This window comes from Protopterus annectens, chromosome 13.part0 (assembly GCF_019279795.1).
Source record: "Protopterus annectens isolate FY-2018-M chromosome 13.part0, PAN1.0, whole genome shotgun sequence".
Taxonomy (NCBI): Eukaryota; Metazoa; Chordata; order Ceratodontiformes; family Protopteridae; genus Protopterus; species Protopterus annectens.
In genome coordinates this window covers 395,582,398-395,604,150 of record NC_056747.1, presented here as the reverse complement: position 1 = coordinate 395,604,150, position 21,753 = coordinate 395,582,398, and the positions used below count along the sequence as shown (strand labels likewise).

Below are 21,753 nucleotides of genomic sequence, written 5' to 3'. Positions count from 1 at the left end.
TGGAACCAGAAGGAAGTTAATGCTGCAGATACTTGCAAGGAACACTATTTTCTCCCTCATCATTATGATGAAAGACTCCTTTTTAGACACCATAATTTTACATTCCACCTAGTTATAAATTAATTACATCAAGCACCGAACTGCTAACATAAGCCAGCCTTTGAAACTGAAGTTGTCCCGATCCCCTTCAGTAAAACACACCGCACAAAATTAGCATTTGACAACCTTTATTAAACTTCCTTAACATAACTTTATTGAATCATTTTAGTTTATTAATTACAATATGAACATCCTCATAACCATTTCATTTGGGCATGTTATCCCTGCTCACCCTGTCCAGATAAGCAGCATCATCACCACCGCTCACTTATTCTTACTTATCTAAGCAGCATCCTACCGCTCACTTATTCTTACTTATCAAAGCAGCATCACCACTGCTCACTTATTCTTATTTATCAAAGCAGCATCCTACCTCTCACTTATTCTTACTTATCAAAGCAGCATCCTACCGCTCACTTATTCTTACTTATCAAAGCAGCATCCTTCCGCTCACTTATTCTTACTTATCAAAGCAGCATCACCACTGCTCACTTATTCTTATTTATCAAAGCAGCATCCTACCTCTCACTTATTCTTACTTATCAAAGCAACATCACCACCGCTCACTTATTCTTACTTATCAAAGCAGCATCCTACCACTCACTTATTCTTACTTATCAAAGCAGCATCACCACTGCTCACTTATTCTTATTTATCAAAGCAGCATCCCACCTCTCACTTATTCTTACTTATCAAAGCAGCATCATCACCGCTCACTTATTCTTACTTATCAAAGCAGCACCCTACCGCTCACTTATTCTTACTTATCAAAGCAGCATCCTACCGCTCACTTATTCTTACTTATCAAAGCAGCATCCTAATGCTCACTTATTCTTACTTATCAAAGCAGCATCCTACCACTCGCTTTCATCCCCAAAACTCCTTGCATCGGACACCCAATGCCAGAGGGGGAACAAAAGAGGGCAAGCCTGCCCCTGTTATCTGCCTAAACACCCAACACCAAAGGCAAACAGATGCAAAATATCTTCAAAAGAGAGACGGGGGGGGGGGGGTGAGTAGCAAGATCACACCTAAATTTGAACTCTTTCCCTGCTACCTCACATAAAATCCTCTTAAGTCCCATCCCACACCTACATCACTTTCTCCAGACTACCCCTTATTAAATTAATCCTTCCTCACTCACACACTACCTAAACTCCTTCCCTTCATCCTACCCTTTAACAACCTCCCCCCACCCCCCTTACAAACCTAACCCCAATTATTATCATCTCCACCTAACCCTTAAAACCCCAAAGATGTCACTGGACAAACTGGTTTGTATCAAACCTCATTTGTCCCGATCCTCTTCAATAAAACACACCACACAAAATTGACATTTGACTACCTTTATTAAGCTTCCATTAACATAACTTTATTAAATCATATTTCAGTTTATTAATCACAACATGAACATCCTCATAACCATTTCATCAGGCAGCATATCCCCACTCAGCCTGCTCAAATAAGCAGTATCATCACCACCCATCACATATTCTTACTTAGCAAAGTAGCATCCTACTGCTTGCTTTCATCCCTGAAAGTCCTTGCATCAAACACCCATTGCCGGGGGGGGGGGGGCAGAAGAGGGACAAGCCTCCCCCTCTTCTTTGCCACTGGCCTGACTCAGTCTGTTCCTCCTCACCTACTGCAGAAGTTTCACTAAGCCCTCTAGGAATAAACCTAAGTGTAAATTAAACAGATCTAAACCAAAATCATTCAGATGCATTCCATCCTCCTTGAACAAAACTGGGTCCCTGTCATTAAAGTCCCTGTGTTCTATTGTCTGAATACCCAGAATAACCAGTTGCCTTGACAACCTACAATTAACAAACCTCTGAGCCCACTCTAAAGCTGTAAAACTACAAGCATTCCTCCAAAACAAATGTGGTACTATTAATAACCACACAGTGCACATACCCAAATATAACCTCTTCAAAGTAATCAAATCCTCTCTTATCCTGTATACCAACTGTCGCTTTCAAATTTTCTTCCAAAATCATAACCTGCCAAATGCACCACCAATACCTGAAGAAGCCCCATCCATGACTATAGAACTGCAAATTTACCTATGGGTGGAGTCCACCTGAGGCCTCTGTTCCTATGCCATATGACGCTCCACCCGGAGTGATGCAAACCCAGTTCATTTCCAGCCATCCTAACTGCAGCCTGCTGCACCACCCAATTAATATACGAGTAACCAAGAATGACAACCTCCTTTCCTAAAAAAAATAAATAATAATACTCTGTCTCCTTGGCCAATTATCTAATACAAGACAAAAGGCATTTGAAGACCAGCCACCCACCTTGTAAATAACCTCAACTGATCTGCCTTCCCTCACTAAATCTGAAGCTCCTTCCTATGTGAAAAGAATGAATGAAAAATCTCTCACCCAGAAACCAATACAGTGAAAAGCTCTTCTCATCACAAATACAAACTAATTGCCAGTTATCACCTTACCACTTCTTGACTGGAAAAAAACAAATCTTGAAGACTCCCCACATAGGTCTGCAGCAATCTGCTATCCCAGTCCAAGGGACACAGACAATTATTCCTATCTTTCCCTAGAACTATCTGCGTACTCTTCCCTAGCTGATCCATTTTAGATCTACATAACCAAATATGCACTGCCACAGAAAATACTGTAACATCCCCCAAACTAGTGACCCTACCAATTTTGACACCGTAAATGCTCCATAATACATCCATAAGGACAATGTTACCCACAAAGTATAATCCCCTGAATCACCAACCACTAAAGCTAAACCTGACAACAAAACTTTCAAAACCTGTCTTGTTAATGGCCATCGCTTACCCACATTCACAACAACCACATCCCTTCAACATACAAACAACTGTCTAGGACTTAGTGAAATCATGCAACCCTGCCACCTGTGCAAATATAATACTTGCAGTCAGGTCCACCTTACCTGACTGAAATGCCTTATCTTGCACCCAAGCCAGAGCCAAACATTTCAATAACAGCTCTTCCAACCAAACTTCCTACTTCTCAGGCAGCTGCAAAACAAAGTTATCAAAATCCTGTACTACCATATAATAAAAAAATTCTTCTTTTTCTTCTTTCGGCTTTTCCCGATTAGGGGTCGCCACAGCGGATCACCTGTCCACTCATGATTGGCAGTGGATTTTTACAGTGTTGAGTTGCCAGCTCAGCTACCAACCTTTTACAGAAGGCACATGCAAGCACACACTCACACCTAGGGCCAATTTAGAATATCCAATCCACCTACAGCATGTCTTTGGGATGTGGGAGGAAACCGGAGCACCCAGAGGAAACCCACGTGACCACAGGGAGGACATGCATACTTCAAACAAAAGGCACCCCAGCCAAGAATCAAACCAGAGAACCTCTTGCTGTGAGGCAGCAATGCTAACTGCTGCACCACCGCAACCGCCCATATAATAAAAAACAACTATATGTTCAAAAGTAAAATAAAATAACATAAAATCAAAAAATGTGACCTCCCAAGGAGTAAACGTTCCAAACACCAAACACAGTCCAAAAACAAAAATAAAAGCAGTAAAACACAGCAGGCAACAAGGCTGTCTGGGTGCAGAACCATCCAATCCACTCAGGAAATAACTCAATTCACGATCAGTTTACGATCAAATAGTTTATTCAAAAACATGTATAAAACAGATGTGGTAAGGGCTTTCACCTGAATAGGGCTTCATCAGACCATATACAGACCCCAAACATTACTCACTTATAAATGAAAAAAGGCACCAATCCAATTCAATTCAAAAATCTTATCTACTCTTTTAAAGAAACATGAATGCCCTCCAGTAAAAACACATACATAACACTAAGACAAGACAATCACCAAATCTGGTATATATGCATATAAAAAACACTTATATAAAATTAAATATACAAGGATTAAATATATATAAAATGCATAGGTCTCTAATAAAATAACAATAAAACGGTCACAGAAATGTACTAGCGAATATCCAGTTTAATAGACCTAGCGCTTCGGCTTCACATACAGCCTTCAAAGAGTAATAACCATTAAAACAAACTCTCCATTTCTATACAATACTTCATTCAATTAATTCCAATTATCTAATTGCCAGCCTCCAACTGCATTCTTTGTTCAAGCCCAATGGCTCCATTGTGTTATATTTTAAAATAAATAGTGTCTCCTTATACAGCAACTTGTTTTTTATTTCTCTATATTCACCCTGTTGTAATTTTATTTGTTTTAAAACTGTTTAAGCAACTTGGATTTGAATTATGATATAATTTAAAATGAGCCCCTAAAGGGCTTTCCATTTTTACATTAACAATATAACTTACATGTTCCTGAATATGTTTTTTGAAAGACCTAACTGTCTCTCCAACATCATATAATCCACAACCACACTTTAACAAATATATAACACTTTCTGTGTTACAATTATACAGTCCATTTGGTGTAAAATGTGCGCCATTTATGTTTTCAAACTTCCTAACCACATATTTGCAGCTGCAGCATCTATTACATGCGCAAGTTCCTTTATTTATCACCATTTCACTATACATTGTAGCACTCGGTGAAATGAAATCTTTATGTGTCAACATATCAGATACATTTCTACCTCTTTTGTAGGATATTTGGACATTACTCGGTTTATTTCTTTTAAATCTGTGTCTCTTAATACCATTGACCAGTGATTTTTAACTTCTTTAAATATTTTGGTAGTTAGTATATTAAAGGTTGTCACAAAATAAATTTCTTTTTTCACTTTTGACCGTTTCTCCCTGTATTTACTGTATTTTCCATTAAATGTAGTATTATTACATATATTATTATAGCGTTTATCCAGTACTTTACAACCAGCTTTTATTACTTCATTGGCATTATATCCCCTATCTACAAACATTTCTGCTGTCTTGCACATTTCTTCATATAAGTTTTCATTTTTACTACAAAGCTGTTCCAAACGTAGAAATTCATTATATGGTATCACAGACATCAAGTGCCCTGGATGGCAGCTACTTCCATATAGAAATGCATTAACATTGTCAAATTTTCTATATATATTTGTCTCAATTTGTTGTCCAATATTTCCTATTAATGAGATCTTCTTCTTTTGGCTGCTCCCATTAGGGGTCACCACAGCGGATCATCTGTTTCCATTTCTTCCTGTCCTCTGCATCTTGCACTGTCACACCAACCACCTGCATGTCCCCTCTCACGACATCCATAAACCTTATCTTAGGCCTTCCTCTTTTCCTGTTACCTGGCAGCTTCATCCTTAGCATCTTTTTCCCAATATACTCTGCATCCCTCCTCAGCACATGTCTAAACCAACGTAATCTTGCCTCTCTGGCTTTGTCTCCAAACCTTCCAACCTGGGCTGACCCTCTAATATACTTATTCCTAATCCTGTCCACCCTAGTCACACCCAGTGCAAATCTTAACATCTTTAACTCTGCCACATCCAGCTCTGATTCCTGCCTTTGTCAGTGCCACTGTCTCCAACCCATATAACATAGCTGGTCTCACTACCCTCTTGTAGACCTTCCCTTTCACTCTTACTGGTACTCGTCTGTCACAAATCACTCCTGACACTCTTCTCCACCCAATCCATCCTGCCTGTACTCTCTTCTTCACCTCTCTTCCACACTCACCATTACTCTGAACTATTGATCCCAAGTATTTAAACTCATCCACCTTCGCCACCTCTACTCCCTGCATCCTCACCATTCCGCTATCCTCCCTCTCATTCACACACATATATTCTGTCTTGGTACTGCTGACTTTCATTCCCCTTCTCCCTAGAGCATATCTCCACAACTCCAGGGTCTCCTCCACCTGTTCCCTACTCTCACTACAGATCACAATGTCATCTGCAAACATCATAGTCCACGGGGACTCCTGTCTGATCTCGTCTGTCAACCTGTCCATCACCATTGCAACTAAGAAAGGGCTCAGAGCTGATCCTTGATGTAATCCCACCTCGACCTTACACGCATCCGTCACTCCCACCGCAGACCTCACAGCTGTCACACTACCAGCATACATATCCTGTACCACTCTTACATACTTCTCTGACACTCCCGACTTCCTCATACAATACCACAACTCCTCTCTAGGCACCCTGTCATATGCTTTCTCTAAGTCCACAAAGACACAATGCAACTCCTTCTGACCTTCTCTGTACTTCCCCATCAACACTCTCAGAGCAAACATCGCATCTGTAGTGCTCTTTCCTGGCATGAAACCATACTGCTGATCATTAATCCTCACCTCCCTTCTTAACCAAGCTTCCACTACTCTTTCCCATAACTTCATGCTGTGACTGATCAGTTTAATCCCTCTGTAGTTACTACAGCTCTGTACATCACCCTTATTCTTAAAAATCGGTACCAAAACACTTTTTCTCCATTCCTCAGGCATCTTCTCACTTTCCAAGATTTCATTAAACAATCTAGTTAAAAACTCCACTGCCATTTCACCTAAACACCTCCATGCTTTCACAGGTATGTCATCTGGACCAACAGCCTTTCTATTCTTCATCCTCTTCATAGCTATCCTTACTTCCTCCTTGGTAATCCACTGCACTTCATGATTCACTATCCACACATCATCCAACCTTCTCTCCCTGTCATTCTCTTCATTCATCAGCCCCTCAAAGTACTCTTTCCATCAGCTCAACACACTCTCCTCACTTGTAAGTATGTTTCCCTCATTCTCCTTTATCACCTTTACCTGCTGCATATCTTTCCTAGCTCAGTCCCTCTGTCTAGCCAATTGGTACAGGTCCTTTTCTCCCTCCTTATTGTCCAAACTTTCATACAACTCTTCATATGCCTTATCCTTAGCTTTCGCCACCTCTTTCTTTGCCATGCACCTCATCTCCTTATACTCTTGTCTACTTTCTTCATCTCTCTGACAATCCCACTTCTTCTTCGCCAACCTCTTTCTCTGTATACTCATCTGTACTTCCTCATTCCACCACCAGGTCTCCTTGTCCTCCTTCCTCTTTCCAGATGTCACAACAAGCACCTTTCTAGCCATCTCCCTTACTAGCTCTGCTGTAGTTACCCAGCTATTCGGTAACTCTTCACTGCCACCCAGTGCCTGTCTTAACTCTTCCCTGAACTCCACCTCACAATTACCCTTTTTCAATTTCCACCATTTGATCCTTGGTGCTGCCCTCACATTCCTTCTCCTCTTCTTGATCACCAATGTCATCCTACAAACCACCATCCTATGCTGACTAACTATACTTTCCCCTGCCACCACTTTATAGTCTCCAATCTCCTTCAGACTGGCCCTCCTGCATAGGATATAATCCACATGTGTGCATCTCCCTCCATTCTTGTATGTCACCCTATGCTCCTCCCTCTTGTTAAAATACATATTCACCACAGCCATGTCCAGCCTTTTCACAAAATCCACTACCATCTGACCTTCTGCATTCCTTTGCTTAACACCATACCTACCCATCACTTCCTCGTCCCCTCTGTTCCCTTCACCAACATGCCCATTGAAATCTGCTCCAATCACCAGTCTCTCACCCTTGGGTACAGTCATCACCACTTCATCAAACTCACTCCAAAGTTTTTCTTTCTCATCCATCGCACACCCAACCTGTGGAGCATATGCACTAACAACATTCCTCATTACACCATCAATTTCCAGCTTCATAAACATCACTCTATCTGACACTCTTTTCACCTCCAAAACGCTCTTAGCATACTGCTCCTTCAGGAAAACCCCTGCACCATTTCTCTTCCCATCCACACCATGATAAAACAATCTGAACCCGCCTCTGATACACCTAGCCTTGCTCCCCTTCCATTTGGTCTCTTCCACACACAATATTCCAACCTTCCTTCTGTCCATCCATATTGGTTAGCTCTCTCCCTATACTAGTCATACTGCCAACATTGAAAGTTCTGAACCTCACTACCACAGTCCTAGCCTTTACCTGCCTTCGGGCATGCCTTTCCCCTCTTCTCCTCTTTCAGCCAACAGTAGTCCAATTTCCGCCAGCACCCTGTTGGCCAACAGTACTGGTGGCAGTCGTTGTTAACCCGGGCCTTGACCGATCTGGTATGTATATCTGTACTGTTGTCTGCATGTATGATTTGACAACATTTTACACCGGATGCCCTTCCTGACGCAACCCTCCCCATTTATCCGGGCTTGGGACCGGCACAAAGAAATGCACTGGCTTGTGCATCCCCAGTGTCTGGGTTCCAATATTTCCTATTAATCTGATATCTAAATATGGAATATCATTACCTATCTTTATTCCATCAAATTTTAAAACAAAATTGTTACTTTGAATATCTTGGATGAAGGATTCTACATCTTCACCCCCTCCTTTACATTGAAAAATCAAATCATCTATGTATCGGAAATATTAAACAACATTATTTTCAAAGAACTTATGTCTATATATCTTATTTTGTTCAAATTCTGCCATCACCAGATCTGCATATATGGGGGCAAACAAAGCCCCCATAGTGGTACCCTGCAATTGATGATACATTTCTCCATTAAATCTGAATAAATTCTTTGTGAGGCAGAAATGTAGCAGTCCCACTACATATTGAGACAGGTGCATCTCCTGAACACTGCAAAACAGCTTGAATGTCCACCTTGTGCTGGATATTAGTATAAGGACTAACTGCATCTAAGCTGAGCCAAGACATGTCTTCTTGCCAAATAATGTATTTGATTTTACTTAAAAAATCCTGACTAACCTTTATGTATGATGGCATTTTTATCACCCATCGTTTAAGGTATTCATGTAGAAAAATACCCAGATTTCTCAAAAAATATTTTTCTACAGCTACTATTGGCCTTCCTTGTAGATTTTCAATCCCTTTATATATCTTAAGTTTACAGTAAAATGATGCTATGCATGTATTCTTAACATCAAACTTTGTTTCAACATCTTTTTTTACTGAAATATCCTAGGCTCACTCCTTTATTAAGTAATTCTAAATATTCTTGCATTGCTTTTTCATACTTTATTATTTCACATTTTTCATAGACTGTCACGCTGTGTGTGTAACTCATTCTAGCATACTGTTCATAGTTCATTATCAGTATTTTATTCCCTTTGTCCGACATTTTTATAACTAGTTTACGATCCTGGCACAAATTTCTAAAAGCAAGCCATTGTTCTTTACTTAAGTTATATTGCACATTGCTCTTATTTCGTACAAATTCATAATATAACTTTTCTACTTTAAAATTCAAAACAGACATTAAATGTTGAATACTTTGATTAGCATATGGAGGTATAAAATCACTATAAACTGGAAAATTGTCTGTGCTTAGCAACATATGTGCTTTAATGTATTCATTTAAAGCATTCTCATCCGAGTTACATGAATAAAATGAATCTTCTAAATTCACATCTACATCACATTCTTCCTCTGAATTATTTAATGCAAAAAATCCATTAAATGGAGTTTTCTTCCTAACCTAAACAACTCACATTTCATAACATGAAGCTGTGGAAGAGACATTGGTATAAACTTTAATACCTAGTTGTAATACAGAACAAGCTATTTCAGAGACATTTATATCAGATATATTCAATATCAAATCATTTTGAATGCTAATACCATTTAGTTCTTTTTGTTTTATATGTGTTTTGAAATTATCTATTTTGTTTAAAGTCCTGCTTGTTTCCCCATTCGGTTCTACCCCTTTTCTTACCCATTCTTTGATAGTTGCCTGAGGCTTCATTCCTAAACCACTGGGCGTGCTCAGCAGGCCGCTGTGCTGCTGGTAAAGGTGGATATCCTTCATTGTCCTCACTTTCAGCTTCTGTCATCACTTCTGCCTCATCCGTTGTAGCAAACGATACAGAGGGGCCGGCCTCAGCTCCTCCCTTCCAGTCACGCGATGCAGACTTATAGCTGCATTTCCATAGGAACGCTCTTTGTAATTTATAGTCTTTAATGTCTGTTTATTTTATGATGTTCATCGTGTTACCCTGCTGCAGTCATCACATTTGGGTTATCCTGTCGTCAGGCGGTCCTGCAGTAGGCCGGAATTCCAAAGTCTTGGTCCAGCGTCGGTTGCTGTCGCCCCTTCCCTGACGTCAGTGTGCCAGGGGTATATATAGTGCAACCGACGCCATTTTCTTCAGTTTTTCTTGCCGCGCGGTGCCCGAAGCAGAAGCAGTTCGCAAGTGCCGGTCGGCCGACTCCTGAGATTTTCGAATTCGAATTTCAGACCGAAGTCTTCTATAAAGCTAAGTACCCTGTTGGGGAAACTTTTCTTGCCTCAGACCGATGTCAGAAAAAGTTAACAATTGTATTTCTTGTGGGAAGCAAATACCTCATAAGGATTTTCATTCTTATTGCATACCTTGCCTAGGCCCAGACCACGACGTCACTTCTTGTTGGTTTTGTGCTAGGTTTAATAAGCGTACTATTAAAAGACGCTTTGATTTCGCACGACACTTCTTCGGTAGGAAATTTAACTACACCATGCCGTCGGAGCAACCGACTACCGGCGTGCACAAAAAATGCAGGGATAAGGACAGACAGCCCAGGCCTAAGCCAGATTCCGAGGCCTCGGCTGATCCGGTCTCCGGTTCTCCAGTCCTCAGTGAGGCTCCAACGCAGCCCCTGACTACCGCAGATCTGGAACCCGAGACCGCTACAGAAATTTTGGCAGAAGGCACCAGGCCGATGCAGCCATTTAGTTCAGGCCCTTCCGACGACATTGCTACAAAAGACATCAGTGCTACAGAAACGCCATCGGTTTCTGAAGGTGTTTTCAGACCAATGACTCTCACCATTAAAACGTTTTCTAAGTCGAAGACTCCTACTAAATCTTAAAGGACTGCACTTCAATCTCCTGTTCAAGGCCCCATGCCTAAGAAACAGATGCTCAAAATGGCTGAAGATTTGATTTCTTTAATCAGGGGTTCCCAGCCCCCTCCTGACAAAAGGCCTAGACAAGAGGAAGATAATGCATCCTCTGAACAAGTGTCCATTTCTTCAGACTCCTCTGAGGACCAAGATTACTCCTTCTCTCCTTATGAAGATTCTGATGCTGAGGACTCTATCCCTCAACTTCTTCTCCTGAAGACTAATCCTTTGGGGAAACTTTACACACTATGAGGGAACATTTTCACTGGGAAGGTCAGGACTACTCTGATTCGAAGAAAAGGCTCAGAGAGTTTCTTTTACTCCCCCAACACAGACCACTTGCCATCCCACCAGTTTTGGACATTGTGGATGATGTTTATTTAGAATCCAGTTTGAACCCAGACTCTCTACCTCCTGCTCCGGCTAAGCCTGACAGATACTATAGAGTGCCTGATTCCCACAAATTTCTTTATAAAAGCCCTGCAGCTGACCCAGAGACTATCTCCCAGGGTCCCAAGGGGGCTAAGGCTTCTATGGCTAAAAACCCAGTACCTTCTGAGAGGGATTCCAGAGCACTAGACAGGTGGGGGAAAAAGGTTTACACCTCAGCCACACTAGCTATGAGGGCACTGAATTGCCAATTTCACATGCTTAAATATCAGCAATTCCTAATCTGTCAGTTAAAGCAAAGAATAACCACTCTCCCTCAACAATCTGAATTGAAAGAAATACAGGATCTGTTGCACGCCACTGAGCAGGTGGGCAAACATACCTTACAATGTGGGTTTGATTCTTTTGAGGCCTCCTGCAGAGCAGCTGTCACTGGGTCTGTTATACGTAGGCATGTTTGTTTAAAGGAACAAACTCTGCCTGATCATGTTAAAACAAAACTACTAGATGCTCCCTTACAGCAGGATGTTCTTTTTGGAGTTAAAGCAGAAGAAGTTTTAAAACAAATGGAGGATAAGGCAAAATCTATGCAGACAGTCAAAGATTTCCTACAGGTACAACCCCCTCGCTTCAGCAGAAACTGGCCAACAAAAAATTGGTCCTTTCCAGCTACTGACAGACCAAAGAGGGGTAAATACAGATGCTCAAGGGGCAGAGGACAACCACAAGCCCAGTATAAACCTTGCCAATGGGGCACTACAACACAGAAGGGAGGAGAAGACAGGTCTCAATCCACCAGAAGGCAAACTCAATGACTTGCACCTCATCTGGTCAAGCAATACTCTCTTGGCAGCCCCCTTGGGAGGAAAACTCACACTTTTTTCAGACAACTGGCACATTGTCACAAAGGACAAATGGGTCCTAGACATAATTTTATGAGGATACAGATTCCACTTTTATACCTTGCCAATGAAAAGAGGAATGCCAAACCTGCCACAAAATCAATGGGCAGAGGCACAAAAGCAAATTACAGCTCTCATGGACATGAGAGCCATTCAACTGGTACCTACTCGAGAGCAAGGCCAAGGATTTTACTCAAGACTCTTTCTAGTGCCCAGAAAGGACAATGCCTGAAGACCAATTCTGGATCTTTCAATTCTAAACACTTACTTACAAGTACCCAAATTCAAGATGTTAACTCTACAGCAGCTACTTCCCATGTTGGGCAAGGAAGCATGGCTAGTAACGTTGGACCTCAAGGAGGCATACCTGCATGTCCCAATCAGACAAAGTTGCAGAAGATACCTCCGTTTCATTGCAGGTTCAACCCATTACCAATTCTCTGCACTGCCTTTTGGCTTATCTACTGCACCCAGAGTCTTCACAAAATGCCTGGCACCAGTAATTGCATACTGCTGACAAAGAGGAATTCAAATATATACATACCTGGATGACTGCCTCATCCAAGCAGAAAGAAAAAAACATTCTCTTACACCTTTGTAAAGCATCTACTAAACTGCCTGGGGTACACAGTAAACGAAAAGAAGTCAAAACTAGTACCCTCACAAAAAATGACATTCCTGGGTGCCAGCTTGAATACAATGGCCCAGAAGGCTTATCTTACGCCAGACAAGCAACTACAACTGACTCAATATTTCAGGACAATGGCAATAAAGACCCAATTAACTGCAAGAAAAATTCTGCAGGCCTTGGGCTTCATGGCATCTTGCATACTAATAATACCATTTGCAAAGCTGCATATGAGGAAATTACAGTGGTACCTAAAAAGCGTACGGTCTCAACACAGCCACAGCTTGGACACAATGATATCTCTCATCCCCTGCCTACAACAGGAATTTCTATGGTGGTCACAGGCATGTCACCTCAACAAGGGTCAGTCTTTCACCTTGCCCCCAGCCAAGCAAACTATCACAACAGATGCTTCAGATTACGCCTGGGAGGCACACATGGCAGGGCAATGCATTCAAGGCCTATGGACTGCAGATCAAAGAAATCTGCACATAAATCGAAAAGAGATGCTAGCTGCACAGAAAGCTCTGACAGCCTTCAAGGATCTATTACATCCAGGACAACTTGCAATAAAGATGGACAACACCACAGTAATGTGGTTCATAAACAAACAAGGGGGTACACATTCCTACCCTCTATGCAGGCAAGCAATGATCTTATGGAACACAGCTCTGGCTTACCAAGTTCAGTTGCAAGCTCAATTCCTGCCAGGACAGAAGAACACATTAGCAGACGACCTCAGCAGAAACATCAAGGATCCCCACGAGTGGACACTAGATCCACAAATATTTGCAATTATAACTCAAAAATGGGGCCTTCCAGACATAGACCTGTTTGCCAGTCCTCAAAACTATCAACTAACAAAATTTTGTACAAGGACATTTCACCATCAAGCTTGGAAAGTGGACGCACTCTCAGTTGGAAAAACCTGACAGTATATGCCTTCCCTCCATTGCCTCTCCTCACAAAGGTTCTTCTGTAGGTCAAAAAGGAGAGACCACAACTGATTCTCATAGCCCCAGACTGGCCACGCCAGCACTGGTACCCGCTATTGAGAAATATGGCCCTCAGCCCACCATGGATATTGCCTCAAATCCCCCATTTGCTCACACAACAAAACAATCAGATTCTTCACAGCCAGCTCAAAACTTTAAATCTGGCTGCATGGCAAATCAACTAAACATACAACCAGCTATTCTTTCCCAAGCAGTTCTGGATATTATTCTGGAAGCCAGGAGGCCAAGCACCAGGAAGGCTTACTCGGATAAATGGAAACGGTTTTGTGCCTGGAACCAAGCTAAAGCCCAAGACACAATTCAGCCTCACATGCCTCACATTCTACAGTATTTAGCTGAGATGTTGCACAAAGGACTTTCTTTCTCCTCCATTAAAATCCATGCTTCAGCTATTTCAGCTCACTACAACACGGATCCACCTTTATTTTCACATCCTCTTCTAAGGCAGTTCCTCAGAGGGGCAAAAAACATTAGACCACCCAGGAGAGCTCCTACACCTACATGGGACCTCAATTTTGTTCTGGAAAAACTAACGCTACCTCCCTTTGAACCACCTTTCTCTGCAGATCTTCAGTTCCTATCATGGAAGACTGCCCTGCTCCTAGCAATAACTTCAGCTAGAAGAGTCTCAGAGCTACAGGCACTAATGGCAGTGGAACCTTTCCTCATTTTTCATCAAGACAGAGTTTCTCTACAAACTAATCCTTCCTTTATGCCTAAGGTGGTTTCCAGTATGTCTTTAAATCAAACCATCCACTTACCCACCTTCTTCCCAAATCCACAGAACAAAGGTGAGAGACTCCTGCATTCCTTGGACATTCACAGGCAACTTCGTTACTACTTGGACAAAACTAAGGCTTTCAGAAAATCTGACCAGCTCTTTGTATCCTATGCTACAGCTTCTCAAGGGAAGTCTATATCAAAGCAAACCATTTCTAAATGGATAGGTCATTGCATACATTTCTGCTATACCCATCATGGGAAACCAGTTCCTGCTACCATTAGGTCCCACTCTACCAGGGCAACAGCTACCTCTACAGCCTTTCTCAGGGGGGTTCCAACCAAGGAGATTTTAGAAGCTGCAACTTGGAGTTCAGTACACACCTTTACCAAACACTATCACTCACCTCTTTACTCTAAGACCAGGGCGGGCTTTGCCACTGCAGTTCTGCAGGGCCTTATAGCCTCCACTAACCCTCTATGATACCTCCCCCCTTCCTTAGCTTTGGGATTCAACCCAAGTGTGATGACTGCAGCAGGGTAACACGATGAACATAGTACAGTTTTGTACCTACCATAAATGTAGATGTTCGAGTGTTCACCCTGCTGCAGTCCAGGTTACCCTCCCTCCATCCCCTCTGATCTACTGGCTAAATCTTTTCAATACCTTACTGATGTATTTGCTTATAACTGAAGGGATTTTGTGTTTGGGCAGAGGTTACTCCATTTGGTACTAATTTCTGACCACCTTTTTGGGGGCACCTGACATCTGGGGCAAGAAAAACTGAAGAAAATGGCGTCGGTTGCACTATATATACTCCTGGCACACTGACGTCAGGGAAGAGGCGACAGCAACTGACACCGGACCAAGACTTTGGAATTCCGGCCGACTGAGGGACCGCCTAACGACAGGATAACCCAAGTGTGATGACTGCAGCAGTGTGAACTCTCGAACATCTACATTTATGGTAGGTACAAAACTGTACTTTTCTTCCTTTCAGTGAGTTCAATCTCAAACTCCTTCAGTTTACCATTGATCTCAACTAGGATTTCATCTTGTTTTTTTGAATTCATATGTTTACTTAATTCTTTATTTATATTCAGCACTTATTCCTTTATTTTTTTATGCTTTATCAAGTCTCTTTCAGTGAGTATTTGCACCCACTCCATTGAACATTTATGTGCTGCTGATATCCATCTATTTTTAAATACCAATTCTTTTTCATCATTTGCATCAAAGGGAGTTGATGGATTTTTGAAGGCTCTAAGCCCCCGTGGGGCAAAGTCCAGCTCTACATATCATTTATGGCATAACATACTGAAATGTGTTGTTTCCTTAAATAAAGCTTTTCAAGTTTATCATGTAACTCTTGTACCTCTGTTGATATTCCAACTGTTCCTGTAAACCCCACAGTGGAGAAGGGGTCTTCCATCTTCCGGTTCCGATCAGCAGAATATTTATCCCAGAACATTTCTGCAACTTCTCCTGTTTTCACAGCTCTGTCGTTCACCTGGAAGACATACTCGTCTATCAAACGCTGTCCTTGCTCAGCACCATCTTCCCTTAAAATTCTGGGGACATTCAACAAAAAACCAAGAAAACCGAAAAACTACTAAAAATCAAAAGAAAAATGAGTTGAATGGTAGGAGAAAGCTGAAATAAGCAAATACGAATAACGTAATGCTAAAGCAACTAAAAACTTTAATATGGTAAGTGCTTTCAGTGGTAAAAATATTCCACCTTCTTCAGACCCAGAACAACATAAAACTGATGCTTATATAGCTTGTAGTTAATTATCAATTAGTCATTCAATCAACCAATAAAAATAAAACCAGATAAAAGTACAATATTTAAACAGTATGAAACCTGCTCAAAAATGTTACAATGTTAAGTACATAATACTCAATTTATAAATAACATTAAATATATATGTATAACATGTGTAAATGTTATACTGAAAAATCACATTTTAAAAAGCTACTAGGGCAAAACTGAAAATGTGTAATATGTGATAAGGACATGAATTCACTGTAAGAACTAAGATATTTAGCTAAATATAGACACATAAAAAATATATAGTAATATGTAAAAAATAATTAATTGCATGCTGGTTAAAAACTAAAATTTGATCATAATAATACTGAATATATGACCAAAAACAAAGTCCATATTTTTATATATATGAAACTGTATAAATGTTACTAGGTTTCAAACTTAATCAACAAAAAGGTACAGTATCAAATTCAAAATCTTTTATGCAAAATTAATATGTTATCTATTTAAAGCTTTTAATTTTAACACGCTTTTAACAGGCACAAATTCATTTAAACCAGGGAAAATGTATGCAGCCGTTTTGATTTGCCAATACAACTCATTTTCGTCTAATAAAAGTTGCCAAGGCCCCCCTCTCGGGTCTAAAAGTGTTTGTTGTACAACCAAAAATAAAAACTCATGTGTTGGAAATTGTAAAATATGCCGAGCAAGAGCATTGTTAACATCACCTTTACTAACAGCATAAAAATGATCGTATATTCTTTGTTTTAGTTTCCGCTCGGTCTTACCTATATAAAATGAGGGACAAACTTGACAGCAAGCATTGGGCATTAATTTTGGAAGAACCGTCCATTTGTACTAAGCTAGGTATCAGACCCCGCTTCACTTTTAGAAGGGGTTTTAACCTTAAAAATCTGTTGGAAAGGCATAAGAATGAGCATCTAGGTACGAACAAGCAGGTACATAAAGGTATGCATAAATGTGGGCATTGCACACAGTGTAAACACATTCAAGTGACTACTGACATCAATATTAATAACAAACACTACACAATAAATGGCTCCTTTAATTGTGAGTCCAAAGCTGTAGTATATGCAGCTTGCTGTCAGGTTTGTCCCTCATTTTATATAGGTAAGACTGAGCGGAAACTAAAACAAAGAATATACGAGCATTTTTATGCTGTTAGTAAAGGTGATGTTAACAATGCTCTTGCTCGGCATATTTTACAATTTCCAACACATGAGTTTTTATTTTTGGTTGTACACCAAACACTTTTAGACCCAAAAGGGGGGCCTTGGCAACTTTTATTAGAACAAAATGAGTTGTATTGGCAAATCAAAACGGCTGCATACATTTTCCTTGGTTTAAATGAATTTGTGTCTATTAAAAGCATGTTAAAATTAAAAGCTTTAAATAGATATATTAATTTTGCATAAAAGATTTTGAATTTGATACTGTACCTTTTTGTTGATTAAGTTTGAAACATAGTAACATTTACACAGTTTCATATATATAAAAATATGGACTTTGTTTTTGGTCATATATTCAGTATTATTATGATCAAATTTTAGTTTTTAACCAGCATGCAATTAATTATTTTTTACATATTACTATATATTTTTTATGTGTCTATATTTAGCTAAATATCTTAGTTCTTACAGTGAATTCATGTCATTATCACATATTATACATTTTCAGTTTTGCCCTAGTAGCTTTTTAAAATGTGATTTTTCAGTATAACATTTACACATGTTATACATATATATTTAATGTTATTTATAAATTGAGTATTATGTACTTAACATTGTAACATTTTTGAGCAGGTTTCATAGTGTTTAAATATTGTACTTTTATCTGGTTTTATTTTTATTGGTTGATTGAATGACTAATTGATAATTAACTACAAGCTATATAAGCATCAGTTTTATGTTGTTCTGGGTCTGAAGAAGGTGGAATATTTTTACCACTGAAAGCGCTTACCATATTAAAGTTTTTAGTTGCTTTAGCATTATGTTATTCGTATTTGCTTATTTCAGCTTTCTCCTACCATTCAACTCGTTTTTCTTTTAATTCTGGGGACATTGTTAGAAGGATCTGTGTACATTCGACCCAAAACTAATAAAAAACACTATATATTCAAACGTAAAATAAAACAACAATAAAACGGTCACAGAAATGTACTAGCGAATATTCAGTTTAATAGACCTAGCACTTTGGCTTCACATACAGCCTTCAAAGAGTAATAATCATTAAAACAACTCTCCATTTATACACAATACTTCATTCAATTAATTCCAATTATCTAATTACCAGCCTCCAATTGCATTCTTTGTTCAAGCCCAATGGCTCCATTGTGTTATATTTTAAAATAAATAGTGTCTCCTTATACAGCAACTTGTTTTTTTATTTCTCTATATTCACCCAGTTGTAATTTTATTTGTTCTAAAACTGTTGCTTTTAAGCAACTTGGATTTGAATTATGATATAATTTAAAACGAGCCGCTAAAGGGCTTTAAAATATCTTTTACATGTTCCTGTATACGATTTTGAAAGACCTAACTGTCTCTCCAACATAATATAATCCACAACCACACTTTAACAAATATATAACACTTTCTGTGTTACAATTATACAGTCCATTTGGTGTAAAATGTGTGTCATTTATGTTTTCAAACTTCCTAACCACATATTTGCAGCTGCAGCATCTATTACATGTGTAAGTACCTTTATTTATCACTATTTCACTATACATTGTAGCACTCGGTGAAATGAAATCTTTATGTATCAACATATCAGATAAATGTTCTACCATATGTCTTCCTGGTAGGTGCTTCCCAAAACTGCTGCATCAACCATCTGGTTACATCAACCCAATCTGCCACCACCCTCAGCTCATCCGCAGCCACCGGATCTAACTCCTGAAACCTGGAAAACTGAAAGCGAGACAAACTGTCAGCAATCCCATTCCTAGCACCTACTACATGCACACCTCTAAAAGAAAAATTAATCAGCAAGCGCTGCAAAACCAGCTTAGGTAACAATAAAAATTCAAACTTTGCTCTCTTAAACTATAAAATTCCCACCACTGCAATACTATCTGAATGAAAAATAACCCTCATTCCCTTCAACCATTCTTGCCAAACCAAAGCCGCTGACAAAATTGCCATTAACTCTAAAAAAGCTACATTCATCTTCCACTCCTCCTTCCATCCTGCCAGCCAATGAGCCGCAAACCATTCACCACCAAAAATGGTCCCATCCGAATACCTCCTGCCACATCCATAAACAATTGCAAATCCCCTTGACCAACCCAATCCATCTGCAAAAGGAAACACCATTAAACTGCTCCAAAAAGGACCACCACAGTGCTAAATCAGTTTAATCAATCAAACCTAAACTATAGGTTAAGAGAGCAAAGTTTCAATTGTTATTGTTACCTATCTTTAAACAAAACCTCAAAAGACACCTATTAACACATTGGTTATGCCCTTGCAATAACCCTGACTGATTCTCAAATTTCTCTTCCCATATCTCTTTCACCACACTTACTCCTACTTTACTGCCTACCCCTAGAAGCAGGCCTGATACTAGCAAACACAACTTAACTCACATTCTACACCTTACCTTGATGAAGCACTACAATTCTCTTTTATCTCACTGTATAATAACTTCTCTTTAATGTGTCTAACTTCTATAATGTAAATGACTTGTTGACTTGTATGTGTTGTAATTTTTTTTGCAAATATTCATTAGTTATGTAACAATTGTGATCTATTTGCTCTCAAAATTTGTAATGTTTATTTTAAGATTTTTAACATTGTAAACATTTGGAGCTTTTCTCCCTGGGCCTCTACTGAAAATGAAAATAAATCCAGTTAGACTAGCCCGGTCAACAAATGTAAAATAAAATAAATAAATAAAATCAGCCCACACCAACTTACCAATCCTTAACCAATGATGCTTGCCCCCCCCCCCCTTTAACAAGAAGGCCACAGACCTACAAAAGGTACAATCCAAATGAACTGCCTGGCATGCAGAATTCAGCAGCCCTAAAAGCTCTATTACATCCTTAATCCATACCTTGCCCTTGACCTTCACCCATGAAATCTTTTCCTTCAATTGTGTTATCTCCTCCTCAACCAGTAGACAAAACAATCCACATTCTGCATCCACTAATAACCCAAAACAAGATGTCCGTGTCTTGGCCAGGCCTTCCAACTTCTGCATAGCCAACAGAACACCCAGTTCTTCAGATATTCCCAAAAACTCTTACCTCCCTTCACCTACTATTAAGAAATCATCTAAGTAATGTACCCCCTCTGAGTGCCCACCACTGCTGCCAAATCTAATGGAGGGCAATGCTAAACTTCTCAAAAGTAACGCAGGCTACTGAGCACCCCATTGCTATGGCTTTGTCAAAATAAAACTTGTTTCCAAACACCATACCTAACAACAGCCACTATTCCTCCTGCACTGGCGATAATCGAAACACAGCCTCTATATACACCTTTACCAACCATGGGTCCTTATAACCCCAAATCACCTGAATCACATCATCCAAAGACACATAACTCACCTTGGTATCCTCTGCTGAAATAAAGTCATTAACAGAGTTCCCTTTGGGATAAGACAAATGGTGAATCAAATGAAATTCACAGAACATTTTCTTGGGGACCAAGCCTAACAGCGAGACCTTAAAACTGGCAAAAGGAGGACTGTCAAAAGGGGACAATAACCTACCCTTCCACCATTCCTTCTCTACCAAACCTTCCAAAATATATTCCTTCCCCTGCACTGAATGCAAATTCTTACAGACTACTCCATTCCCCTCTGACACTTGATTTAATAGAAAATCCCCAAGAAAACCCATGAATTAATTCCTCTGCAACTGAAATCAGGAAATTGCTCAAGCATATGCCATAATATCTGCACCTTAATGGAAGAATGTGTCCTCTGGTCTTCCCCTCGTCCCCCAAAAGGACACCCCCAATGAGAAAATTCCCCCTCCCTAGCAGACCTTGAAATCCCTGAAACAAAGCAGATAACCCACCCTAGTCGGTTAAAGGTGAACTTGGATTGACCACATTGCTGCCCCACCAGCCACACTGTACAGCTGGATGTATTCCACACACTTTGAAAAATTGTGCAAGAGCCTTCCGCCACCCATGAGTAATGCCCCACATTAAAAGCCCAACATAGCCCTGCCCCTTTCCCAGTTATCTTACTCCCTCTAGTAACAGTTGCAAAGCTATCAATCAGAGTGGCTAGACATATGTCAGAGTGCCTAACCTCCCAACACAATGAGTGATCCACCACTTTCCACTTCCAAGACCTCTGATTATACCATAGCTAAGCATTTCCCTTCCAC

At 40.0% G+C, this 21,753-nt stretch overlaps 1 protein-coding gene across 1 annotated transcript in view; it reads right to left on the bottom strand.

Moving 5' to 3' along the window:
- LOC122787359 (mucosa-associated lymphoid tissue lymphoma translocation protein 1-like) overlaps positions 1 to 21,753 on the bottom strand; it is a 584,376-nt gene that overhangs the window by 72,084 nt on the left and 490,539 nt on the right. The gene's annotated exons all lie outside the window — the stretch shown is intronic.